The sequence below is a fragment of the Ranitomeya variabilis genome, chromosome 4, assembly GCF_051348905.1.
Source record: "Ranitomeya variabilis isolate aRanVar5 chromosome 4, aRanVar5.hap1, whole genome shotgun sequence".
Lineage (NCBI taxonomy): Eukaryota > Metazoa > Chordata > Amphibia > Anura > Dendrobatidae > Ranitomeya > Ranitomeya variabilis.
This window is the reverse complement of record NC_135235.1, coordinates 767805174-767819132: the sequence shown is the minus strand read 5'-3', so window position 1 is coordinate 767819132 and position 13959 is coordinate 767805174. Positions and strand designations below refer to the sequence as shown.

The 13959-nt window shown below is 49.9% G+C and overlaps 1 protein-coding gene across 2 annotated transcripts in view; it reads left to right on the top strand.

Annotated features, from left to right (window-relative positions):
- The first annotated feature begins 7848 nt into the window (after positions 1-7848).
- The window catches only part of LOC143766925 (uncharacterized), a 62902-nt gene continuing 56791 nt past the window's right edge, over positions 7849-13959 (top strand). Inside the window, exons 1-2 of one of the 2 annotated variants that reach the window (XM_077254929.1) lie at positions 7849-8136; positions 11559-11708. The gene's annotated coding sequence lies outside the window, so the exon portion shown is untranslated. Of the gene's footprint in view, positions 8137-11558; positions 11709-11986; positions 12059-13959 lie in introns of those variants that run through there. The other variant, XM_077254928.1, reaches the window with a different exon arrangement.

The window sequence follows — 13959 nt, the reverse complement described above, 5'->3', positions numbered from 1 at the left end:
AAAAAGAGAACCAAAGTGTGGTGGAACAAGGCGGCTTTAGAGCACTATTTGCAGAAAGACATTGTCCCCCGAGGTTTACGTGTTCAAATTTTTCCTACCTTGGGCGTGGAGGATTCCACCTTCACGGCCAGGTGGGAGGAAACCCTCACCAAGTGTTCAAGGACTCTCCTGGAACTTTTGGTGGGAGCCGACAAGAGGTCTCTTGAAAGCCTTGAGAAGGAAATTGAGACCACACGGGAACAGATTCAGGGGGCTATTTCCAACGAGGATTGTAAAAAATTTGATTTGACCCTCGAGGAGGAACTTTCTAAGTGGGAGGTGGAAATACAGAGCATTAAAACGAAGAAATATTTACGGGATTTGGAAGATTACCAAAATAACCGTGTGTTTCGGTGGCATCAGAAATTCCCCAAAAAACATCCCAGGTCATATTCCATCTCTAGCGTATCCACCGCCTCTGGGGGAGCATGTGGAGACTCTTTTTTAGACAAAGATGGCGGTCTGGGGGAAGTATCCCGTCCTCTGCAAACGCCCACTCCTACTATCAAAAAGAAAAAACATCATTACAATATGAGAGACAAGAAGGCCAGGAGGTTTTAAAGGTAATTAACTTATCACAACACGTCTTGAGTACATCACAACTAGAGGTGCTATCCAAGGGCCTGTCCTTTTCACCGGTGGAGGGCTCCGATAGGTTTACCCTGATTAAAGACCTACAACTTTTTGCGAGAAAGCTAATTTTCAAAAAACATTTTGCCTCCAAGATAGATCCTTCACTGTCTCCTACCGACCTTCAGGTCCTGAGTGACCTGGAGGCTTTAGAGGCGGAGAATAACTGTACTGCCTCCCCCTCCGCCCCTACACATCTCTATCGGCGGTCCTTGACCTTTCCGCCCTTGTCTGCCTGCCCCCCAGTAGAAATTTTTGTTAAGCTGGTGGGGAAAGAATTTGACCAATTGAGTACTGATCTGAGCCATGACAATTTATCCCCCCTTCTGAGAAGGGCTGTCAAGGAGCTAAGTGACATGAAGGACGTCGTGATTAAGCAGGCAGACAAGGGCGGCAATGTTGTGATCTGGCCGGTTACACTTTATGAGGCCGAGGCTTTTCGTCAGCTACTGAGACCTGATCATTATAAAAAACTCGAGCATATACCTTTATCAGGTTTCCAACAGAGTCTCAAATTTCTTCTTGATGCGGGTGTGGAATGTTCAGCCATAACTCATAAAATGAGTGATGCTCTCTTCCCTGAATTTCCCGTTGTTCCCACTTTTTATTTGTTGCCCAAGGTTCACAAGGACCCCTCATGCCCACCAGGCAGACCCATTGTCTCGGGCATGGGGGGTCTTTGTGAGCCTTCATGCCAATTCATTGATTTTTATTTGAAGAAATGTGTGGAGACTCTTCCTTCATTTGTAAAGGACACTACCGATGTGCTGAGGAGGCTGGATGGCCTTGCTCTTGAGGACGACATGTGGCTGGTCACCTGCGACGTGGAGTCCCTGTACACGTCGATAGGCCATGGCCACGGGATGCGGGCTGCTAAATTCTTTTTGGATATGACTAATCTTGGACCGGAACTTATTAATTTTATTTTGGAACTTCTGGAGTTCATTTTGACTCACAATTTTTTTGTGTTCAAGGACCGCCCCTTCCTACAGCTCCAGGGCACTGCTATGGGGGCGTCTTGTGCGCCCTCGTATGCTAATCTGTTCCTGGGGCTGTGGGAGAGGGATGTGGTCCTTGACACACCCGGTCACAGTTCCGTCATCTCGTGGCTACGGTATATCGACGATATTTTCTTCATTTGGCAGGGCTCCTCGTCGCGGTTGGACACCTTTCTGAGCCATCTTAATACCAATGCCTTCAATATCAGGTTGACCTGGAGGTATAGCCAAACATCCATTGATTTTTTGGATTTGGCGATTTCAAGGCAATCCGATGGTTCAGTAGCCACTGATGTCTTCCGCAAGAGCACGGCCACCAATGCACTCCTGCATTTTTCCTCATCCCACCCGCCCAAACTTAAAAGTTCCATACCCATTGGTCAGTTCCTGCGTGCCCGCAGAATCTGCTCCAGTGAGGGTGCCTTTGTTAGACAGGCGGGGGAACTGACACGTCGGTTCAGGGACAGGGGTTACAGACGAAGTGATATCCAGCGAGGGTATTCGCGTGCCCTCCATTCAGATAGACCCTCGCTCTTGGTTGGACAATCCAGGAGGTCTTTGGATAATAACGCCTCAGCACCACGGTTCATTACCCAATTTAATTCGAACTGGTCAAAAATCAGTGAAATTTTTAGGAAACATTGGTCGGTCCTCCTGACGGATAGGGATTTATCAGGACAACTAACTCCATATCCATTAATTACGTGGCGAAGATCACGCACGTTACGCGATACCCTCTGTAGGAGCCATTATGTCCCTCCCAGGAGCACCCCTTTTGGGCAATTTGGTGTCAGTTCCAAGGGCCCCCCCTGGGGCTGTTTCCCGTGTGGCAGTTGTTCTGCCTGTAAATACATTTTGAGAACTAAAGAATTCACCAACTCCTCTGGCGACACTACGTACAAGATCGTGCATCATATCACTTGTAACACAGAGGCGATCGTCTACTACGCTAAATGCCCCTGCGATCGCATCTATATCGGCATGACGACGAGGGCATTTAAGGTTCGCGTGCAGGAGCATATCAGGGACATTAAAAGTTCTGCTACGTGTTCTGAGCCGCTCCAATTAAAATCCATCCCGAGACATTTCTTGGATGTCCATAATAGCAACCCTAAGGGTCTGAGTTTCCGCGGTATTGACCACGTCTACATGGGGATCCGCGGTGGTAACTTGAAGCAAAAACTCCTCCAAAAAGAGACACGTTGGATGGTTAATTTGAATACACTTTCACCCACAGGTCTCAATGAGGCCATCAGTTTCAGGTCTTTTCTATGAATCCAGCTTGGTTTTAATTTTATTTTTTTCGTGTTGGGTTGTTATGTAATTTATGGTCCTGGTGGTTTAGCCATCTGTGCATAGCATCTCTTTTATCTATTTAGTAATTGTTTTTATTCTTCACTAGGTTTTTTCAACTACCTCTTCTTCTATGCCACATTTCTGCTTTTGGGATCCCGTGATGGACTCCACTATATGGACGACTGCCGCGTCTATTGGATCTGTGAAGATGTCATTATTCATTATTTATTGGACTACGGCCTATTAACTTTCCCTTGTGGAGTGTTTCTAGTTTATAACCCTATTTACTTTCTGTGGGATGGACTGTCTATTCTCTGACATTTTTGTTTTCGCTATGTCATATGTGCTATTTATTCTTTACAGTAACACTTTACCCAATTTAACATCAATAGTTTTGCGTACGTTCCCAGATTGTTGTGCACATTTGTTTAATTTATGACATGTACCCTTATTTAGTATGGACTGTTGTTCATATATATGTTTTTTTGGGGGAAAAAAATTTAAATATCCTTTTTGGGCAGTTGTGACCTCATTTGGGTGGCCATCTATTATAGTATTTGGGTATATATTCACACCTTTGTATGCCTTTTCCTTTTTTTGTTATATACTGTCCTAATTTATCAAATGTGTCTTGGGTAGCTGTAAATTCATATATGGGCGGCTACTAATTGCATTTTAGGTGCACAAGTATACTTTTGTATGCTCCCTGTTTTGTTATATGCTGTTCCAATTGATTCAGCTGTTTTATTTTGTTTTCCACTGAATCTATAGCACTCTAATTACCTTTTAATGCACCTTATTGAATAGTCCCCGATTTGGGAATAATATGTTGGTCCGTCCCGCAGCATCTCATGACCTGACATCATTGGCCAGTGCAGTCCTATTCCTCCATTGCGGCGGCCGTCCCTTCGGTGGTTGCCCTGTGTGGGTGTAGGTGTCTGCCCGTTCGAGTTGGGTGTTTGCGGCGTTGCCGGGGAGACGGGCGGATATGACGTCCGCCCGGAGCTCCGTGCCGCGCACGCGCACGCACCGTTCGGGGATTTCCTCACCACCACGGGCACATGCCGTTTATTCTGCGCATGGGTCCCATTTCTACCTACTATTATCCATTTCCAGGCTTGTGCGCACTCCACGCATGCGCTGTGGTGCGCCCGGCCTGCCGGATGTTTGCGGCGTTGCCGCGGGGATGGGCGGTGATGACGCACAGTCCTCCCGCCCATACCCCGTGGTGCGCCGCTGCATCCGGTGGCCGGGCGTTCCCGCATCATGATGGATGTGCGCCGATTGGCCATTACATTCATACTTACTCATATATATTGTTCAACCCTTCCAACACTTAGCCACGCCTCCTGACGAAGCCTGCTCGGCGAAACGTACGTCGAGGCCCTCTCCTGTCTGCACTACACCACGCCGGAGCCCGGTGCCCGCCATGTCCCAAGGTAAAATATTGGCTATTCGTCCAGTACATGTACATTATGCCTAGGAATGGTGGTTAGGCGCCGGGTACACTTGCCCTATCCTGAATTTGTATAGGCTTCAATGGCACTTGATTGCTGGAGTTGCTCCCTGGATTCATTTGCCACTGCAGCATTTATCTTAGCCTTTTGGAAATGCTCCTCAGCGGTTGTTGATATCATTATTATTGTCTTTTTCTGGGCATAATTCTTTCATGCTCAGTTTGTTAATTCAGCATCCATTTTGATTGTTATTTTTGGGCGTTTTCCGGCAGTAGTGAGTTCAGGTCATCTGGATTTGTTGTGTCCTTTCCCAGCCACCTATAACATCTTGCTGGCTGTTGGTATTCATTGGCATGCTTCCTCTCCCCTTCCACTGTTTTTGTCTATGTTTAATTATTTGTGTATTTGATACTTAAATAAAAATTTATTTCAGTTTTGGTACCTCTCTTTGCTTGGTTGCTTTTTTTGCTATTTATTAGTGTTATTTCCACCTTGTAACCCAGCATATCGTTTATAGGTTTATATATTTCATGGCATAGAGGTAAGCCCTCTGCTGGCCAGGAGGGAATTTCTTGGTTTAGGTATGGGATGGAGGATGTGTGAAGGGTATATGGGATGGAGGATGTGTGATGGGTATATGGGAACTGGACTATGGGATGAAGGATGTATGATGGGTATATGGGATGAAGGATGTATGATGGGTATATGGGATGGAGGATGTGTGATGGGTATATCGGCACTGGACTATGGGATGCAGGATGTGTGATGATCTCCTGCAGCACAAGGAAATTGTTCTCCTGTGTGCCGATGTAGCTCAGTATGAGTTCTCCCACACAGTATGATGGCCCAAAATGAACAAAATACTGTGTGTGGTGGGATGATGGTACTGTGGGAACTTTATACAGTGTGTGGGGGGGTATGGCGGTACTATGAGAACATTATACTGTGTGTGGGGGTATGGCGGTACTATGAGAACATTATACTGTGTGGGGGTATGGCGGTACTATGAGAACATTATACTGTGTGGGGGGTATGGCGGTACTATGAGAACATTATACTGTGTGGGGGTATGGCAGTACTATGAGAACATTATAATGTGTGGGGGGTATGGCGGTACTATGAGATCATTATACTGTGTGTGGGGGTATAGCGGTACTATGAGAACATTATACTGTGTGTGGGGGTATGGCAGTACTATGAGAACATTAAAATGTGTGGGGGGTATGGCGGTACTATGAGAACATTATACTGTGTGTGGGGGTATAGCGGTACTATGAGAACATTATACTGTGTGTGGGGGTATGGCGGTACTATGAGGACATTATACTGTGTGTGGGGGTATGGCAGTACTATGAGAACATTAAAATGTGTGGGGGGTATGGCGGTACTATGAGAACATTATACTGTGTGTGGGGGTATAGCGGTACTATGAGAACATTATACTGTGTGTGGGGGTATGGCAGTACTATGAGAACATTATACTGTGTGTGGGGGTATAGCGGTACTATGAGAACATTATACTGTGTGTGGGGGTATGGCGGTACTATGAGAACATTATACTGTGTGTGGGGGTATGGCAGTACTATGAGAACATTAAAATGTGTGGGGGGTATGGCGGTACTATGAGAACATTATACTGTGTGTGGGGGTATAGCGGTACTATGAGAACATTATACTGTGTGTGGGGGTATGGCAGTACTATGAGAACATTAAAATGTGTGGGGGGTATGGCGGTACTATGAGATCATTATACTGTGTGTGGGGGGTATGGCGGTACTATGAGAACATTATACTGTGTGTGGGGGTATGGCGGTACTATGAGAACATTATACTGTGTGTGGGGGTATGGCAGTACTATGAGAACATTAAAATGTGTGGGGGGTATGGCGGTACTATGAGATCATTATACTGTGTGTGGGGGTATGGAGGTACTATGAGATCATTATACTGTGTGGGGGTATGGCGGTACTATGAGAACATTATACTGTGTGTGGGGGTATGGCGGTACTATGAGAACATTATACTGTGTGTGGGGGTATGGCGGTACTATGAGAACATTATACTGTGTGTGGGGGTATGGCGGTACTATGAGAACATTATACTGTGTGTGGGGGTATGGCGGTACTATGAGAACATTATACTGTGTGTGGGGGGGTATGGCGGTACTGTAGGAACATTATACTGTGTGGGGGGTATGGCGGTACTATGAGAACATTATACTGTGTGTGGGGGTATGTCGGTACTATGAGAACATTATACTGTGTGTGGGGGTATGGTGTTATTATGAGAACATTATACTGTGTGTGGGGGTATGGCGGTACTATGAGAACATTATACTGTGTGGGGGTATGGTGGTACTATGAGAACATTATACTGTGTGTGGCGGTAGTGTGAAAATCCCTTTTTTACGAGAGATGCCAGTACTGTGGAAACATTATACTGTGTGAGCGCCATCATATATATTACATAAGGGATGTAATAAGGAGAGTCATAAAAAAGCCTCCTCCGGGCTGTGCTGCATTTGTACAGACTGCTATCTGCCGTCCAGACGGGACCATGTGACACCAATGGGAAGAGGGAGGTTTCCGGAGGGAAGAGTCTAGAGGGTGCACCTGGTCAGGAGACCTTGATGGCGCAGTTACTGAGATTATAAAGGCCGGAGCCCCAAAGGCAGAACAGATTTGGCGCCAACAAAGGAAAGGGGTGCGGGGAAGAATCTGAGGTACCAGCTCCTGGTAAAGTGCCCGAGGCAGCTGGGTGTGGGGCAGAACCTGCTTACAGGGCATAATGGGGGCATTACACTGTGTGGGGCCAAGAAAGGGGCCCTGTACTAGGAGAACTCTCCGCTCCTCACTTCCTGTCCTCCATAGTTGGCTCGTATGTATCTATTACAGGAAACAGAACAACAACGTTATGGGTCTTATAAAGAGTCTCCTCCGTGCAGAAGGGGTTAATGTCCCCGGCTGCGCTCAGTACTGGGGAATCTCCACATACCTCCACCTGCAGAGCCGCACTCCACAGATATGGCTGCTCTGTGCGCACAGGACCTGTGATGAGGTCACAGGGGAGGAGTCAGGGGTCACGTGATCAGGGGCCTCAGAGTGACTAGGCATTGTGGGAAGTTCCATAGCATGACTGCGCATGCGCCACATGCTGCCTTGGAAGTTGGCAAGTTGGTATGCCGCCAAAACGAGAAGGCGGGAGAAGGGGGTTGGGGCGTGTCTCGCTGTTAGAGCACCCGCCCACCTGCTATTATAGTCTCGGGCGGCGCGCAGTAGCCCTAGCTACTGCGCATGCGGCAGGTGCGCGCGGCCGTGCGGACGCGAGTGCCGCGCGTGCATGTGGCGCATGCGCAGTCATGCTATGGAACTTCCCACAATGCCTAGTCTAGTAGTCACTTGACAACCCCAGCGTCACTCCGGAAGCGACACGCAGGGAACGCCGGGAAATGTAGTACCGTGACTCTGTGAGCGCCACGTGACGGCGGGGGGCGGGGCCTCCGGCGGCTGCGCAGTAGGGGGCAGCACACTGGCTGGTGGGAGCCGCACAGTGCGGTGACGGTCAGGACACGGCAGGGATCTGTGTTTCCTCCTGGGGGAGCCTGGGCTGTATGGCCGCTGCCTGCCTGTGTAATGGCGGCTTCTCTGCCTGTACTGTCAGGGCACGCCCCCAGTGTGACACGCCCCGGAAATGACGTCACATCCGGAGGAGCCACAGTAAGTTTAGTATTTACTCCAGATTCGTCCGGAAGCTTCTTATCCCCGTGGGTTCCCGGTTCTGCAGGTGGAGTCTGCGCAGTCCTCCTCACCCTCCATGTGGGGGATTCCTCCTCCTATATCGCCTCCATACTCCGCACCCTCACTATTGCGCTTATTCAAACCTGGCAGTGTCTGCAGTGAGGGCGGTTTCCTCCTTGTCTGCAGACAGTAATGTCCTCCCCTGTGTACCGGCCACTGTAAGAATTCTCCCTTCTTCCCCACATGGTAATCTTCACCTACAGGGGCCATAAGTGCTTCTATGTGGCCCTAACTAGTAGTAGTGGCCCCCGTGTGCCCCCATATATCACTACTGGCCCCCGTGTGCTCCAATATATTACTACTGGCCCCCGTGTGCCCCCATATATTACTACTGACCCCCGTGTGCCCCCATATATCACTACTGGCCCCCGTGTGCCCCCATATATTACTACTGGACCCCATGTGCCCCCATATATTACTACTGGCCCCCGTGTGCCCCCATATATTACTACTGACCCCCGTGTGCCCCCATATATCACTACTGGCCCCCGTGTGCCCCCATATATTACTACTGGCCCCCGTGTGCCCCCATATATTACTACTGGCCCCCGTGTGCCCCCATATATTACTACTGGACCCCATGTGCCCCCATATATTACTACTGGCCCCCGTGTGCCCCCATATATTACTACTGGCCCCCGTGTGCCCCCATATATCACTACTGGCCCCCGTGTGCCCCCATATATTACTACTGGCCCCCGTGTGCCCCCATATATTACTACTGGACCCCATGTGCCCCCATATATTACTACTGGCCCCCGTGTGCCCCCATATATTACTACTGACCCCCGTGTGCCCCCATATATCACTACTGGCCCCCGTGTGCCCCCATATATTACTACTGGACCCCATGTGCCCCCATATATTACTACTGGACCCCGTGTGCCCCCATATATTACTACTGGCCCCCGTGTGCCCCCATATATCACTACTGGCCCCCGTGTGTCCCCATATAGTACTACTGGTCCCCGTGTGCCCCCGTATATTACTACTGGCCCCCGTGTGCCCCCATAGATTACTACTGGCCCCCGTGTGCCCCCATATATCACTACTGGCCCCCGTGTGCCCCCATATATTACTACTGGCCCCCGTGTGCCCCCATATATCACTACTGGTCCCCGTGTGCCCCCATATATTACTACTGGACCCCATGTGCCCCCATATATTACTACTGGCCCCCGTGTGCCCCCATATATCACTACTGGCCCCCGTGTGCCCCCATATATTACTACTGGTCCCCGTGTGCCCCCATATATTACTACTGGTCCCCGTGTGCCCCCATATATTACTACTGGCCCCCGTGTGCCCCCATATATTACTACTGGTCCCCGTGTGCCCCCATATATTACTACTGACCCCCGTGTGCTCAAATATATTACTACTGGTCCCCGTGTGCCCCCATATATTACTACTGACCCCCGTGTGCTCAAATATATTACTACTGGCCCCCGTGTGCCCCCATATATCACTACTGGCCCCCGTGTGTCCCCATATATTACTACTGGACCCCATGTGCCCCCATATATTACTACTGGCCCCCGTGTGCTCAAATATATTACTACTGGCCCCCGTGTGCCCCCATATATCACTACTGGCCCCCGTGTGCCCCCATATATTACTACTGGCCCCCGTGTGCCCCCATATATTACTACTGGCCCCCGTGTGCCCCCATATATCACTACTGGCCCCCGTGTGCCCCCATATATTACTACTGGTCCCCGTGTGCCCCCATATATTACTACTGGCCCCCGTGTGCCCCCATATATTACTACTGGTCCCCGTGTGCTCCAATATATTACTACTGGCCCCCGTGTGTCCCCATATATTACTACTGGCCCCTGTGTGCCCCCATATATAACTACTGGCCCCCGTGTGTCCCCATATATCACTACTGGCCCCCGTGTGCTCCAATATATTACTACTGGCCCCCGTGTGTCCCCATATATTACTACTGGTCCCCGTGTGCTCCAATATATCACTACTGGCCCCCGTGTGCCCTCATATATCACTACTGGCCCCCGTGTGTCCCCATATATCACTACTGGCCCCCGTGTGCTCCAATATATCACTACTGGCCCCCGTGTGCCCCCATATATTACTACTGGCCCCCGTGTGCTCCAATATATTACTACTGGTCCCCGTGTGCCCCCATATATCACTACTGGCCCCCGTGTGTCCCCATATATCACTACTGGCCCCCGTGTGCCCCCATATATCACTACTGGCCCCCGTGTGTCCCCATATATTACTACTGGACCCCGTGTGTCCCCATATAGTACTACTGGCCCCCGTGTGTCCCCATATATTACTACTGGCCCCCGTGTGTCCCCATATATTACTACTGGCCCCCGTGTGCCCCCATATATCACTACTGGCCCCCGTGTGCCCCCATATATCACTACTGGCCCCCGTATATTACTACTGGCCCCCGTGTGCCCCCATATATTACTACTGGCCCCCGTGTACCCCCATATATCACTACTGGCCCCCGTGTGCCCCCATATATTACTACTGGCCCCCGTGTGCCCCCATATATTACTACTGGCCCCCGTGTGCCCCCATATATTACTACTGGCCCCCGTGTGCTCCCATATATTACTGTTGGCCCCTTGTGCCCCCATATATTACCACTGGCCCCCGTATATTACTACTGGCCCCCGTGTGCCCCCATATATCACTACTGGCCCCCGTGTGTCCCCATATATTACTACTGGCCCCCGTGTGTCCCCATATAGTACTACTGGCCCCCGTGTGTCCCCATATAGTACTACTGGCCCCCGTGTGCCCCCATATATCACTACTGGCCCCCGTGTGTCCCCATATATTACTACTGGCCCCCGTGTGTCCCCATATAGTACTACTGGCCCCCGTGTGTCCCCATATATTACTACTGGCCCCCGTGTGTCCCCATATATTACTACTGGCCCCCGTGTGTCCCCATATATCACTACTGGCCCCCGTGTGTCCCCATATATTACTACTGGCCCCCGTGTGCCCCCATATATTACTACTGGCCCCCGTGTGTCCCCATATATTACTACTGGCCCCCGTGTGTCCCCATATATCACTACTGGCCCCCGTGTGTCCCCATATAGTACTACTGGCCCCCGTGTGCCCCCATATATTACTACTGACCCCCGTGTGCCCCCATATATTACTACTGACCCCCGTGTGCCCCCATATATTACTACTGGCCCCCGTGTGCCCCCATATATTACTACTGGCCCCCGTGTGCCCCCATATATTACTACTGGCCCCCGTGTGCCCCCATATAGTACTACTGGCCCCTATATATTACACAGGATTCTTATGGTGTTACATCGGCTCATCTTCTCATTCAGGTCTCTACAATATCGGATCCTCTCAGTGAAGATCTTCTACAAAAGAGAATTTTCCTGATTTACCCATCAAAGATGGATATGGACAGAGACAAGATGGCGGAGAGGATATTACACCTCACCCTAGAGATCCTCTTCCGGCTTACTGGAGAGGTGAGAGATTCTGATGACGTCACATTACATCATTCTTATCTATGGGAATATGATGTGCATATAATTCCCACCTGGTATGCTGCTATCCTACTCCGCTTTCTCTGCCATGTCTTTCCATATGATGTGCATATAATTCCCACCTGTGGCCAATCTACCCCACCCCCTCTTTATGACCTGGCTTAACTGTGAACATGTGCTCTGGACACACACGCCCACATCCTCTCTCAGCTGTGAGCCCTTAGGTGCACATAAATTCAAAGCCATGAGTCTGACCAGACGTGTCTGACCATCTTAGAAACTGCAGATTTTTAACTGCTATGAATTAGACTAGGACTGGAATTGACTGGAAGGTAAAGAAATAGAAAACTACTATAATGTTCCGGTTTCTTTTAACATTCACCCCCATACTACTCTCTTTCTTCCTATCTCCCGTAATCCCTCCACCCAGTAAGGAACTAATCATTTCTTCCTCCATCCTCCCCATCCACCTCACCTCCTCCACAGAACTGTTCCTCCACATACAATCCTTTCTCTCCAGGCACACACGGCCACATCATGACCTATCCAGCTCACACCTTCTAACGCTCTGTCTGCTGCTCCTCATCGCTGGTGACATATCCCCAAATCCTGGCACTCCTCATCACATCTCCACACTCATTTCTAATCCCCTGCGACGATCCTCTACACGTCTTCGCAACAACAGTAAGCTAATACCCATCCATCCAGCCCCCACTCCCCCAATTTCCCTACCTGGAGCACTATGGAACGCACGCTCTGTCTGCAATAAACTGTCATTTATCCACAACCTCTTTATCAATAACAAACTCTCCTTCCTCGGCATCACTGAAACCTGGCTCACCCCCTCTGACTCAGCCTCTCCAGCTGCGCTCTCCTATGGTGGATTCCACCTCTCCCACACCCCTCGCCCCAACAGCAAGCATGGCGGAGGAGTTGGTTTTCTCCTGTCAGATAACTGCTCCTTCACCCCAATCCCACTTCTGCCCCCTGTTACCCTCCCTTCCTTTGAGGTGCACTCCGTGCGCATTTACTCCCCCTCCAACCTCCAACTGGCTGTCATCTACCGTCCCCCAGGGCCAGCCACCACCTTCTTTGACCACTTCACCACCTGGCTACTCCATTTCCTCGCCGCTGACATCCCCACTATCATCATGGGCGACTTCAACATCCCCATTGACACTTCCCTCTCTGCTGCCACTAAACTTCTATCTCTCACTTCCTCCTTTGGCCTTGCTCAATGGTCTTCTACAGCCACTCACAAAGATGGTCACACACTGGATCTCATCTTCCCCCGCCTCTACTCCCTATCTAACCTCTCTAACTCACCTCTTCCTCTTTCTGACCACAACCTTCTCACATTCTCTTCCCTCTGCACTCCATGTCTACAATCCCCACCCCACAAACTTGCACACCCTCGCAGAAATCTTAAACACCTCGATCTACACTCACTTTCTGAATCCCTCCTCCCTCTCACAGACATAAGTTCCCTACACAATGGGGATGACGCCGCCACTCTATACAACACCACAATATCTGTAGCCTTGGTATCGGTTGCCCCTCTCACCCATACCAAAGCTCACAAAATCAACAGACAGCCTTGGCACACCCACCTGACCTAAGAACTGAGGCGAGCTTCCAGGGCTGCAGAGCGGAGATGGAAAAGATCCCACTCCAATGAGCACTTCATTGCATTCAAACAGTCCCTCACTACCTTCAAGACCACACTCGCCACAGCTAAACAAACCTACTTCTCATCTCTTATTTCCTCCCTGTCCCACAACCCTAAACAGTTATTCAACACCTTCAATTCTCTCCTCCGCCCCCCAGCGCCTCCTCCCTCCCCACTCATCTCTGCTGAAGACTTTGCCTCATTTTTCAAGCAGAAGATTGAGAACATCAGAGACCGTTTCAGTCGACAACCCCCAGAACCCTTCCTCCCAACTACCCAGCCCTCCACCCCCAAAACCAACTTCTCCACCATTACAGAAGACAGACTCTCCACTCTACTCTCAAGATCGCATCTCACCACCTGTGCACTTGACCCGATCCCATCCCACTTCATCCCAAACCTCACCACAATCTTCATCCCAACCCTAACACATCTCTTCAACCTATCACTAACAACTGGTGTTTTCCCCTCAAGCTTTAAACATGCCTCCATCACACCTATCCTCAAAAAGCCCTCTCTTGACCCATCCTCTGTATCTAGCTATCGCCCTATATCACTTCTCCC